General features: G+C 43.0%; 1 protein-coding gene and 1 long non-coding RNA gene across 3 annotated transcripts in view; one reads left to right on the plus strand and one right to left on the minus strand.

The window, feature by feature from the left end:
* haf (leucine-rich repeat and fibronectin type-III domain-containing protein hattifattener) overlaps positions 1 to 12,286 on the plus strand; it is a 116,814-nt gene that overhangs the window by 25,170 nt on the left and 79,358 nt on the right. The gene's annotated exons all lie outside the window — the stretch shown is intronic.
* The window catches only part of LOC111262884 (uncharacterized), a 31,240-nt gene continuing 29,179 nt past the window's right edge, over positions 10,226 to 12,286 (minus strand). For both annotated transcript variants that reach the window (XR_015312080.1, XR_002681909.1), the window contains one exon: positions 10,226 to 11,872. This is a non-coding gene — a long non-coding RNA (uncharacterized LOC111262884). The remainder of the gene's footprint in view (positions 11,873 to 12,286) is intronic.

Below are 12,286 nucleotides of genomic sequence, written 5' to 3' on the forward strand. Positions count from 1 at the left end.
CATTCTTTAAGTAAGAACATAGTGGAACACAAACCAATAGGTCGACCTGCTGTATTGAAGAAGAACCCCCACAGATCGCAAGCTAGAGCATCAGACATCGTCGCCCTCAGTGAGCTCATTTAGCACGTTTGAAGTTGCTAGGACGTATCTGTTTAATCCGGAAAGCTTTGAAGAAATACTTTTTCAGTGCATGTTTTCCTGAGTGTACGCGTGTCGGTTCGCGGGTGATACCTTCCGACGTTGCTTAGGCACAAAGTTGCACCGGTAGAGTCCACGAGAGAGGAAACGCAAGGAAATAACAAGACTTGTCCGGGGCTCATGCTCGACGAATTCGGTTCGCCGTTAACAGTACGAGTGCTTGAGCCACCCTAATGGTTTCTGCGGTCCTTATTGTTGTTGTCCACTGCAGCTGTCGTTATTACTACTGCTGCTACTACCGCCGTTGCATCAACAGCTAGCACAGCATTGAAATATTGCTCGTGGGCTGCGTTGTACCCTGTCACCTGGTACGTAAGTAACTCCATAGGCTTCCATAAGCTAACGCTGAAGCGGTCTCTCCTGACAGGGAACACAAGCATCGTTCTTTCCACTTGCCTCTGTCGCAAGCTTTCTAGTACCTTTACCTTTGTCTTCTTGCCCCAAGCGAGTTAAAATCGTTTGATTAGACCCCTGTTGCTCACCTAACGAACTTACCTGTTAAAGCAACAGACTGAGTTTCGAAGCGTTTTCATTCTCGCAATATGGGGTAAACTACGTTGCGGAGAATACGACAGCAGCAGTTACTAACGACGGCATCAGCCATTATCGCAGAAGCTGCAGTGGCGGTAAAATACGAAGATCACGTCGGTGGGCCGCCTCCGTCTATCGAACAATGTGAAAATTTTCGTAACCACTGGATACCGTCATTTGTTCCGATGTGTTGTTCCGTGCTTAGTTTCATCTTATGTAGGTGGTGTAAGCTCATTCGTATTAATGTTTATATACGTTTATTGGACGGGAAAGCAAGAAGCACAAACAGATGAATAAGGTTTTGGCTGCCAATGACAAAAACAGGCAAAACTGGATGACCTTATAGCAAGACCCACGTGTTATCCAGTAGTTTCATGCACAGCAGGTGTAAGCAGAGATGTGTCAGAACACAAATAAACTTAATGACGTTTTCGAATTAACCAGTATATTTCGGATATCTATTTTTGGAAAATACATAGGAAGAAGCCTTATGGCAGAGCTAATCTCATAGAATATCCACATTTAAATGTTTAACAACAATAAACACTGACTGAATGCACTATAGCTGAGACCGAGTTCGTCTATGAGGTAGTGCCAGCATGACGGAGTTCACACGGGAAGCGTTAAGTGCTGTCGGATCACATCCAAGATAAAACCAAATCATCTCAGTCTGGCCGGTATTGAACACGACTGACCGTGGCTAGCGTATTTATAAGATAACCTCCTCGAGCCATATGGCCATTCTTCTCCAAAGGCTATTATTGTCCTAACATTGAATGGGACTAGTAACACGTAGTAGATCATAGGTTGACTTAGCTAATTGCAGCAGGCAGAACAAGGATAACCCGGTTAACTTTCGTTTTCAATATGTGGGAAGTAGGAAAGGCGCTCCGCGCGCCGCCAAACGAATCGTGATGAAGATCTTCCTAGATAAATATGTCTATTGCTCAATTTCTCCGCTCAGTTGCTGGTTGTGTTGTCGAAGTATGAGTCGTTCGAGACCTTCGGACGTAAACTTGTCAATCGCAAGTAAAAAAGCAAAGATAACTGTGTTGATAAGGGCTAGGCGTAGAACGTTCTAAATTAAATTGTTCCGGTTTAAATAGTAATCGCTTATGTGATACAAAGATCTGCGCAAATATCATAGTACTCAACCGATGCATTTCATCATAGGCACAGATAACATCAAGATTAAACCCTAGTTCTAAATCGCGTTCAGAAGGAATACGCTAGAGTTTTCTTTCCGAGAAAAATTCGCTTCAAGAGGAAGATTTCATTATACATCAGATAACTATGTTTAATAATCGTAAGCAGTCCTAACAATCAATGTTTTTACCCCGCTGATAATAATTCAGTATTTCTCTATCAATTCCTACAAGGGATGCCTATAAGACATAATGTAGTGACCGCCCTCGAACAGATGAATACACGTACACATAAGATTTTTCCCCTGCCACGGATCACTGAACGTGTGAAGCGGCATCGCACGAGCTGAACCTATCGCGACGCAGGTTGCAACCACGCTATTCGATCAAGAGGATATAGCCGAAAAACGTAGGGGCTAAAGAGTACAGTCTAGTATCCCAGCGCTACAAAAGCGGCTGGTCTAGATTAATGCTAACGGTTGTCGTCATTCGCTGCAATCGCAATTGCTGTAGACTGAATGACCTTGGGGTTGCAGTCGTATCGACCGAACAAGTGGGCAACCTCCAAGCGAACGGTACCGAATGGAAGCAGAAACGTTTGATTTCCGTGGGAGGGCCGCTCCGCGTTCGTTGCTACAGTTTCAAAACTGCCAGATTTGCGAGTGAAGTCGAGGTCGCTTCCCGTTTACTTCAGCGGCAGCTGAAGGCTTTTGTTGCCTGTTCGTCCATCAGCTGATCGCTAAGGTTAGTTGGTCGACCGTTTGACAACCAAAAGACGACTTTAAATCGATAGCGATCCGACGCAATTTAACCACCAAAAACTACGACGGTGACGGCCATCAGCAGAGCGATATCTGCATAATACGCCTTTTGTGTACACGGACACTGCACACTAAGTAGCCAATCATTGTGAGCGTATGCGTGTGTGTACATGCGACCGTCATGGCGACAGCTGTTTTCGTCTGATCATCGGCCACCGCGAGCCACTACGATGAAGACTAACCAAACACGTCGATGTCAGGCGCCGAAAACTGAACGCCGAATGGCCTATGTACGAGGATTAAAAATATCGTACGTGCAATAGAATTCGGATCATTTCACGTACGAATGGTTGCCGCTACCGCTATCAGCACTACGGCAACGAGAAAGGCTTGCCTGCTTTTTCGGTATACTTCTGTTAGTGTTATGCTAACGGACAACAGTATTATCTCAGTGGGAGAAAGCGACAATCGCATCGAGCAGTCATACAACCATTATTGCTCAGCAATACTCTCTGCAACGTACCGTGAGCCATGTTACCGTTATTCTGCTACAGTCTTAACCATGTTGTTTTCCGTCGTGTTTCGTTACCAAATGTTAGTTTTGACCAATCAATTAAACATAATGAGCCTCTGGTTCTTTAGGTAGCGTACACGTAGAAAGCGCGCTGTACACACATGTATTAGAAGGGAACAGCCACTAGCCAACAGCTAGAGCTCTTTCTGATAGGATCTTAAAAACGAATTTACGAAAAGTGGCCCTTAGAACGATTAAACGCAAAAAATATCTCCCTATTATCTAGACTAGAAATAAATTCGCGAGAGAGGCTGCAACGAACCCAAAACAACGACGGCCGTTACTATATTCATCACCGTATAATCATTCACGCGGTATTTCAATGTTTCAGCCTAACACTAAAGTTAGGGAGTAATAGAGAGTATTATATAAGCGATGTGCTGGTTACGGTCTTCGGGGAAATAGAGGCCATTCCTCAGTCAAGAATCGGTTCCGTGTCAAGTTGTCAACAAGCAGGAGCTTAAAAAGAAGTAGATGTATTTATCTGAAGTCCGGTAAGGACCCAGTAATGCGTAGCTAGGCTGGGCAAACCTCAATATTATTGCAAATAAAACCAGTTAAGCATCCTACGTCGGCTTCATGTAGTAAAAGCAGCATATATTATTTCCCTACGACCGTGTACGCTTACGGTTGACATTCTAGATACTTGTTGTTTACTAGAAACAACAGAAATAGGGCGTCGTATTGCGACACGAACTCTTACTGCTAGCTATCGAATATAAGTGTCGTATATAGCGCTGCTGCTGGTCGGTAGGCCTATGTTGCCAACGGCACCCCATCATTGCGCTACAATGCCTATTTTGTGGTAGTAATGAAGTATCATTTTGTTCAAAAGCCCTCTGTCATCTCTAAATGTCTCACGTTGTTGGCGCCATCCAGCTCAATAGAATTATCCATTCAACTGCTATTGTCATTTACCGTTACGTCTCGGTAGACCCTGTACCCTCGTTGTACGGGGATGTACTCATAATACCTACGTGGTTGTTTTCCGTATAGATAGTCTTTCTGCTTTTTCTGAATATCAATGTTGTACGACCTGGTGCCTGTTATCAAACCGCTGCGACTGGCATCGACAGAAAAATGCCATCGTCACTTTGACCATTTTCGCCTCTTTGGATGATGATGTTACCCAATTTCTATCGTATTAGTTTTGTTATTACGACTATTATTCTTTGTTATCATTGCAATTCGTTTTTACGGCCTGTTGCGTTTCTGCGGGTATTAACAATGTGTGTATGTTCATTACTGCTTCTGTCACGGGTCATCGTCCTGACCGATCTTTTCATCTGGGTGTTTTGCTTCTTGTTTTCGGTTAGCTGAATAGCCGTTATTGACTCATACACTTGTAAGTATACAAACCTACAATAAACATTGAAATACGAACAAGAATTATTTTTTATGCTGGTACCATAATAATACCACCAAGTACCACCGTACTTGGCACCAGAATGGCAGTTAAGTGTTTTGGTTTTGCCTTTGCGCTTTAATAGCCAGAGCACCGCTCCACTGATCGCCGAGCTTTCTTGTTAGGTCAAACCGTTATATCCGTTTGTCTTCCACAATGCCTATGTCACCAATGTGCTTTCTTTAAGGTACCATTACACTATCAACACTGAGGATAGGGCCACAGCTCGTACTCTAGCCGGTTCTGTAACATACAAGAACGCCGACTGGGGTAATCGTTGACACGCCGGTGCATCTATATGTACAAGGCTTCTACAGAGGATTTACAACGACCACTTTAATAGAAGTGTTACCGTAGAAATTACAGAAATAGGATTGTCCGAACAAAGGCAATTGAGATTCATTAGTACTGCTAGCATAAGGAGAACTCGGTTTTTACGGTTTTTCTTATTTGTCTTTTCTCTTTTGCTTCTTCTTGCCTCAGATAAACTATTTTGCACGGAATCCCTACATATGGCCAAACTATATAACATACTTTTGTGGTTCCTCTCGCTGATACGCCTGCCCGACCATTGTTCACTTCCGAGATGCTTCATCTACTATAATGAAAACAATCAAAAACTGAAGGTAACTTTGGTTCTAAATGCACTTTGTAAGTACTGATCGTTGGTTAGCTTTCTGGCCATAGCAACTGCGTAAATAAATGATCGAGGTATCTGACACAGGAGCCCATCGTAGTTTTGTATGCTCTGACTGATCGGCTCTGTTGATGCAATGGCCTAGACATACAGTTTTGGTAGAAAGATATCGAAATGCGCAAAGAAAAAGACGTCGGTCAACACAGGAGTTAAAAAGGCTAACAGTAGTTCACGTTTCGGCACTTTCTAGCTGCTTTCTAGCGGCAGCTATTCTAACACGTGCCAGTAATGAACGATATAGAAACTTGTGCCCGATGCCGCTGCAGCAAGTAATACTGCTCCTCCGAGGCATGGAAAAAAGCTTGCCAGCGCAAAATACACAAACTTCGAGCGAGGATAAAAGTGGAGTATCCCATACCATATGCATCAGACGATTCCTCTTCTGCAAGAAAGAATGACGTAATTTTGTGCCATTATCTTGCCGTAGGCGGCGGGAAGACTGCTCGAGCTCAAGACAGAAGAACCAAAATGAAAACGCGATTCCAAAATTCTATTCGTTTTGCTTACAGCATCACTTCGTCGCCTCATCGTAGTCGAGCGTGCGGGCCGCACCGTTTCTACAAAGTTATTATACGTATTGAATTAACGGTAGTACTAACGACACTGTTAGTAAATATAGGATTAGAAACCTTTCCCCTGCCTAGCCGGCGTCGATCAACTGTAGTTTCGTTTGAAAAACTATGGAAACACTTTCCTGCCTCAACAAGACATATATAACAATAAAACCAATATAATATTTCACAGTACTTATCTGTAGGCAAGCAGACTTGAAAATTCACAACAGCCAAATAGCAGACCGATGAACAATATCAACCGACAAGTTTTCAATGGAATAGACATACTGTCATTTTAAGGATACGGACCTAGTCCTCAAAATCAAACTAGTGACTATGGTATATATACTATAATGCAATACATTATGATACACAGAGTAAGATGCTCTTCGTTCGAGGCAGCCTTGGACCCCGCCGACTTGCTGGTATATTAGAAACTATACATGTCTAATACCATACAAAGATGGCGGTCCAATAATCCCGTATGCTTGGAATGTTGGAATTTCGACAACGCTGCCACGATAATCATCCTCAAACGTAGTGGAATACTTACACATATTATCATATGGACCAGTCCGAAAGCGTCTGCAATCAGATGGGTGGAAGTTTCATGTTTTGAATTTTCCCTATGGTAAGAACTTAACATGGCTGGCAGCGTGAGCATCATGGTTTCAAGATGCAGGCGATCGGCGTAAAAGAACCACTGATGGAAGGCCTGAGGGGAAGCCCCGTGGCCAAACTATTGAATCGACACGCACGGTGCGTCCGTTTGCGTTTGCGTTTGCTATCATTATCTCGCCGTACAGCGTCAGAGCGTATAGTCATTTGCGTAGCGAACTAGAACTGGTTGAATGTCCCGATGCCAAATGGAATGAGGTAACATCTTTACCTCATTTGTTCATCTTTTGACATGCTTACATAATATGTTGGTAGCCATTGAACCGATCTATACTTGTTGAATCCATTTAAATCCATGGGTGAAACTGATATATAACTCTGCCAGTACGGATTCAGCAAGTTCCATCAGGAAGTTATCACTCAGTGCTGACTTCATTCTGTGACAACTTCTCGCAAAGACTCTTCAATACAAGCATGGTTTTCGAGCGTTACTCGAACTTTCGAACTGAACAAAATGTCTATATATATATATATATATATATATATATATACGATCCAGTAATAATACCGAGGAGGTTCTTCCCTCCGAGACGCCTGATAAGAGCAAAATAAGCGAATAGGCTTAATACCCCATAGATACAGATCGATCATGAACGGCTCGTTTCCAGAAAATACCTCATTCAGAATGTGCAGTGTAGCATGGAAACGTCTTCCAACAACAAAATCGTTATCCCTGCTTCGACGGATATTTCTAGAACTTTTATAAGGTCATATTCAGCTGTTTGATGGAGTAAAGCGTCTGTAAAATCCTATTCTTTTGAAGGGAATAAGAAAAATTTCGTTATATTTAACACTACTTTTGTTCGTGCTTGTAACAGAACTGCGGTATAACGGTATTTAAGGTGGTAGGAGATTTTGCAGCAGTCAGATAGCTTCGAATGATGACTGAATGGGTAGAAAATTCCGCTTTATGCTTGGACATAGTTTTGAGACAGGATAAACACCTACAGTCATACAAATACTGTAGTGATCTGTTGTCTCAAACAGGTCAGAGAATCTGCCTTGTGTCCTGACGTCTAAGCTGAGCTGAATTTAACCGCCACAAAAAATTTCTCCGTGACATTTGTATACCATAATTAAAAATAGCACAAATAATTCACTCCCGTGCAGCCTAACGCTTTCGGCTTCTAGCTATTATTTGACGTGGTATACGGTTAGAGACTCTGCATTGCCAGAAAAATTCCGATGGGCATAATTTTATTGTCGCACAACGGAGACAAGAATAGCATCACGAGATCCGGCGAAATTTCTTACATTTTGTCCTTTTGTCTTAGTCTCTGTTAGATGAGCTGCGTTCGTAGTTACGTTCGAGTTGTACGTTGTCCGCCTCTGTTTGTTTTGTTACTCCTGATATTGCTCACAATGTGAGTTAAGTCGTTATTCTGTTTAACAAGAGACGTGGCCGAACCTTTCCTGATTCTGGTTTCGACGGTAGCACAGCTTTTGTAACCTCCGTTGATATTTCATAAACTTTACGACCTCATCCCTCGTTTGCAATTGATTCACTGCTTATTGGCTCTTTTCTACTCAGTTGGTTAACATCTTATGGGCATTGTTGGGTCGAATGGACGACGGCCACTTTATGTCTAGCTGTTTCGTTAGGCCAGCCGCTAACGAATTGCGTTGCTTCATCGATCGCTTTCTCTCTCATTATTCTTTGTAAGTCCGTCTCAGTGTTGGGGCGTCACCTTCCGTCCGTCTGTCCAACCTACCTAGTGCTGATGTAGACTCTCACACAGGGTCAGGAGGTACTTGCCTCAACTGCAACCACCTCGGCTCCTTCTGGTCACCCCGTTCTATTGTGCGGTTCGACTTACCATTTAGCAATTTAGCCCGACTCGAAAGCGCTGATTACAACTACATTGGGTAGTCATCATATGATATTATAGCGTGCCACTATATCGTGCTATAGTGTGCGCTTATGTACAGCAGTCCAACATATTCACATTTCGAATACCTCTTGACTCAGCCCGCTCGCTTAGCTTGTCCACGGACGAAGAGATAAATGAACAAGGGGCGAAAAAGTCCCACTACGCTAACGGTAGGTCAGTAAACAATTTTTAGCTCTTGGCGTTCCTGCGCAGGACACCACGAAAGCAGGTGGCAGTAGAGAACTAGCTCGCGATGCTGAATAGACACAATGAATGAATGAATGCTGGTGCGGCGCAGTAACGACAAGCCATCCGGAAGAACAGTTAGATCCCATTTGAAAAAGCATCTGGCCTTTGCCTAGCCGTTGTTAGCTTTCCGGCCACTGACATCAGCTAGCTTACCATGGTCCTTAACTGCATCGGCTGTAAGGAAATGGGAATTTATGACACATAATGCCGGTGGCGGTGGTGATGATTATGCGCGCCGTGCTGGCCGATGATGACGATCAAAAATTTACATACAGTAACGAATATAACACTGTAATTTACCTATTTAACCGGTCCATCTCTCTGTTGAAGGCGTGAGGGGGTAGTTGTTATGCTAATGGCGGCTAGGATGCTGGAGGACGTTTGTCGCCCATGGAGAAATTTCGGAAAAAATCAGTCAAGTTGTCTGCCATGTTTGCCGCGCACGCGTGTGTGCGTTTGGGCAAGTACACTCGGTGAATCAGGTCCGGTTGATGTTTTTGCATAGCTAAGCGGCTATTATCGGCTTTTTAAAAGTAGTCTAAATTGTCCTACCAACCGCGTTCTATAATAGTAACACTCGAATTCTATCTCCAAGCGAGGGGCAGATATATACGAGTTTTCAGTGGGCATGGCAATATGGTAGAAAAAAGGCTATGGTATTTGATTTTACATGTACTATGTATTAGAATTATGTGCACGTAATATAACTTGTCCCTAACCAGTGTTCAAATTTGCTCTCTGTCTTTTTCAAAACTTATCATTTAATTGTATCATTTAGTTGGAAAGAAAGTATCCTAAACAAAAATGGCTAACAACATTACCTTTCCAAATTTTCAGCCCAAACGATAAGGAAGGGTACAAGTGTAGTTCAGTTGATTATATCCGAAACTTCTTGGGGCTAAACTATATTAGAGGACTTTTCTAAATCAGTACAGGACATGAATGGCACAAGTAATTTATCCTGCTTCTCTATCGATGTAGCTATTTGAATCAAGTGTACCTATGCCGCCTGATATTTGTTCTTGCGACAGAAATTGTAAGGACAAAAAAGCGATCAGAGTCAACTTCAAAAAGACGTCTCACAAGCAAGTTAGGCCCACGTTTCTCGGCATTGGAAAATAATAACAACAATAATGAGTAATTGATATGCAATCAGTTTTGTAAAGCCAAATCACACTTCAGACGGCCTTTTCAGAAGAAGGTCATTTATTTGAGTTCCTGACACGACGTAACGTGTGCGTAACGATCGAGTCGTAACGTTGTAGGTCTGCATGCGTGAGCAATCCTAACGTTCGTTTATCAGCTAACATTTAAACGATGTACTTGAACAGTAAGAAAACGTTGAAAAAGAAGACACGGATGCGTGCCATTTTATCTTGCCAAGCGCTATCCAATTTCTAATTGATGAATTTAAGGATCTGCTCGTAGATTCTAGACCTGAATTTCACGCAGTATTATAATGCAGCATCGGGAGCCAAAGCTAATATGCCTCCGCTGGCATTGACTTCTACGTGTGGGGTGTATTGCATTAGAAAAATACCTGAAATCAATAGCAAACGATATAGTAGAATAATTTTTATTGTCACAAGCAATACCTGCAAGTAACAGCCACTGCCGTTGCTTGTTCGACCATTAACTTTGGTAGTTACGTGCGTCATGGACGGCTAAGTTCGGGGGGTTATTCGTTAGGAACGCGTTTCATTTAGCCGACTGCTACAAGTTCACCGCAGACGACCGCTTAATTTTTGACTTCGTTTGTTTAATGGATGTACCGCAATACGATGCGGGTCGGCAGTGACCTTAGAACGAGAACTTCTATAATGACGATAAGTTACTGCTGCTCTTCTTTGTCATGTCGTATTATTGGTAAACTTGTGATCGCTAACGTTACCAGAAATGTGGAAGGCTTTTTACACTTCCTCAAATATTGTATTTCTGCTATTTCACGCTTCATCGTTGTGACGATCATCATCCGGTCGCGCAGTGACGCTTATGCTAGCACGGTCTTAGTGACTGCAGCCACAAAAGCGATGATTCAATGAACCGTTGTGACGGCATTGAAAGCGTCAGGGAAACAGAAGCGGAGGTAAGAGTTACGACATCTTTAAGTAATAAATCAGTCGTAAAATAGTCATCATCTTTGCCAGACGCAATATTAGATATTGAGAACAAACGTAGCTACCCGAATTCTACTGTAACTGACTAATGTGGCAGTGTTAAAATGGAGCATAATCGTATATACATATACCGATACACACGACTGGATGTCGTAGCTACTATGTTAGTATTTCAATATTTTGTAATAAGCTCCCCTCTTATAAATAACGAAACAGTGCAAACGTAATTAGACGATCTTCACCAGTGCACATCCGCGTCTGGAGGGGAACATGTATTTGTGGGCTGGCCGAGCCTGCCTGAATGGGAACGGAATGGACAGTAGCGATGAGTATGGTAAACGGACCGAAAGGAGGTGTGTATTATGTAGAGATTCACTGGTCTGACCATGACGACTCCTGCCTCGCAGGAGACTGACCAATGGAAGCCGGTACACTGTTGTACATTCTACCGAACTATGTAATTGAGCTGTTCCACAAAAGTGTCCTATGCAAGGCCCCTGCACAACGCTGGTTGTCCGCATGTAATATTCGCTGTCGTCAACTAGCTAACATACAGATGCTTTTGCCATACGGTTGTTTATTGTTTAGCCGGTTGTGTTTTCCGGCAAACCTGGTCTGCTGGCGTAACTTGTCACTAAAAGTTAGACTATCCGGCCGTTGCCGATCTGCTTAGAAAACGATTTGACGTTAATTTACATATTTCACTGACGTTTCGCATCATTCTCGTGGGCATGGAGAGGCACGTTCACGCATAGCTTTTAATTTTTCCACTTCGACGTATTATAATATCCATGGCAAGAGGAGAACGTGTCGATGCATCGGAAAATCCAAAGCCTCGATAACACGTAGAGCATTCATGAATGACACGGTTAGTGTAATGTAAGGGTCGACCTGACGTGAGAAATAAACTGAACCACTTGCAGAAACTAGACTAATCACTTTCGATTTTATGGGAACTAGCCGACCGGCCTCACACGCTTCCCTGTCGGCTGTCCGCTGACGCTGTTTTTTCGGCAGTATATCCTTCGAAGCTACGCTTAGATGTTTTCCCGCACATATGTGAAGCCGCGGCCAGGATATCGGACGATGAACCTGCGAAGCCCACAAACACAATGGACACCTAGAGTTAAGTTCTTTCGTCAATTTGCAACTGTTGCTTACCGCATGTCTGCTAAAAAAGAAATAACAAGTACGTCCTTTCCTTTGCATCTGCTGGCTGTTTTTCTATACGCTTGGAAATATTAGTAGGGAAACAAAATTGAAGATAGAATCATATTTGGCGAGGGATATAATCATGGTAGGACGTCCACGACCAAAACTGGCCCTACGGGCAGCCGGCGGGCAATGGATGTATACCGCAGCCTGGCAGTTTAACTGCGTTCTGCACCATTTCTTAAAAATGTGAACATTCCGCAAACGACTTCATTTGAAAGACTGTGCAGAAATTAACTAGTTTATTTCTATTTGATTGATTGTCTGAGACAGCAGTTGCTGGGATACAACGTA

This window comes from Varroa jacobsoni, unplaced genomic scaffold, assembly GCF_002532875.2.
Source record: "Varroa jacobsoni isolate VJ856 unplaced genomic scaffold, vjacob_1.0 scaffold_711, whole genome shotgun sequence".
Taxonomy (NCBI): Eukaryota; Metazoa; Arthropoda; class Arachnida; order Mesostigmata; family Varroidae; genus Varroa; species Varroa jacobsoni.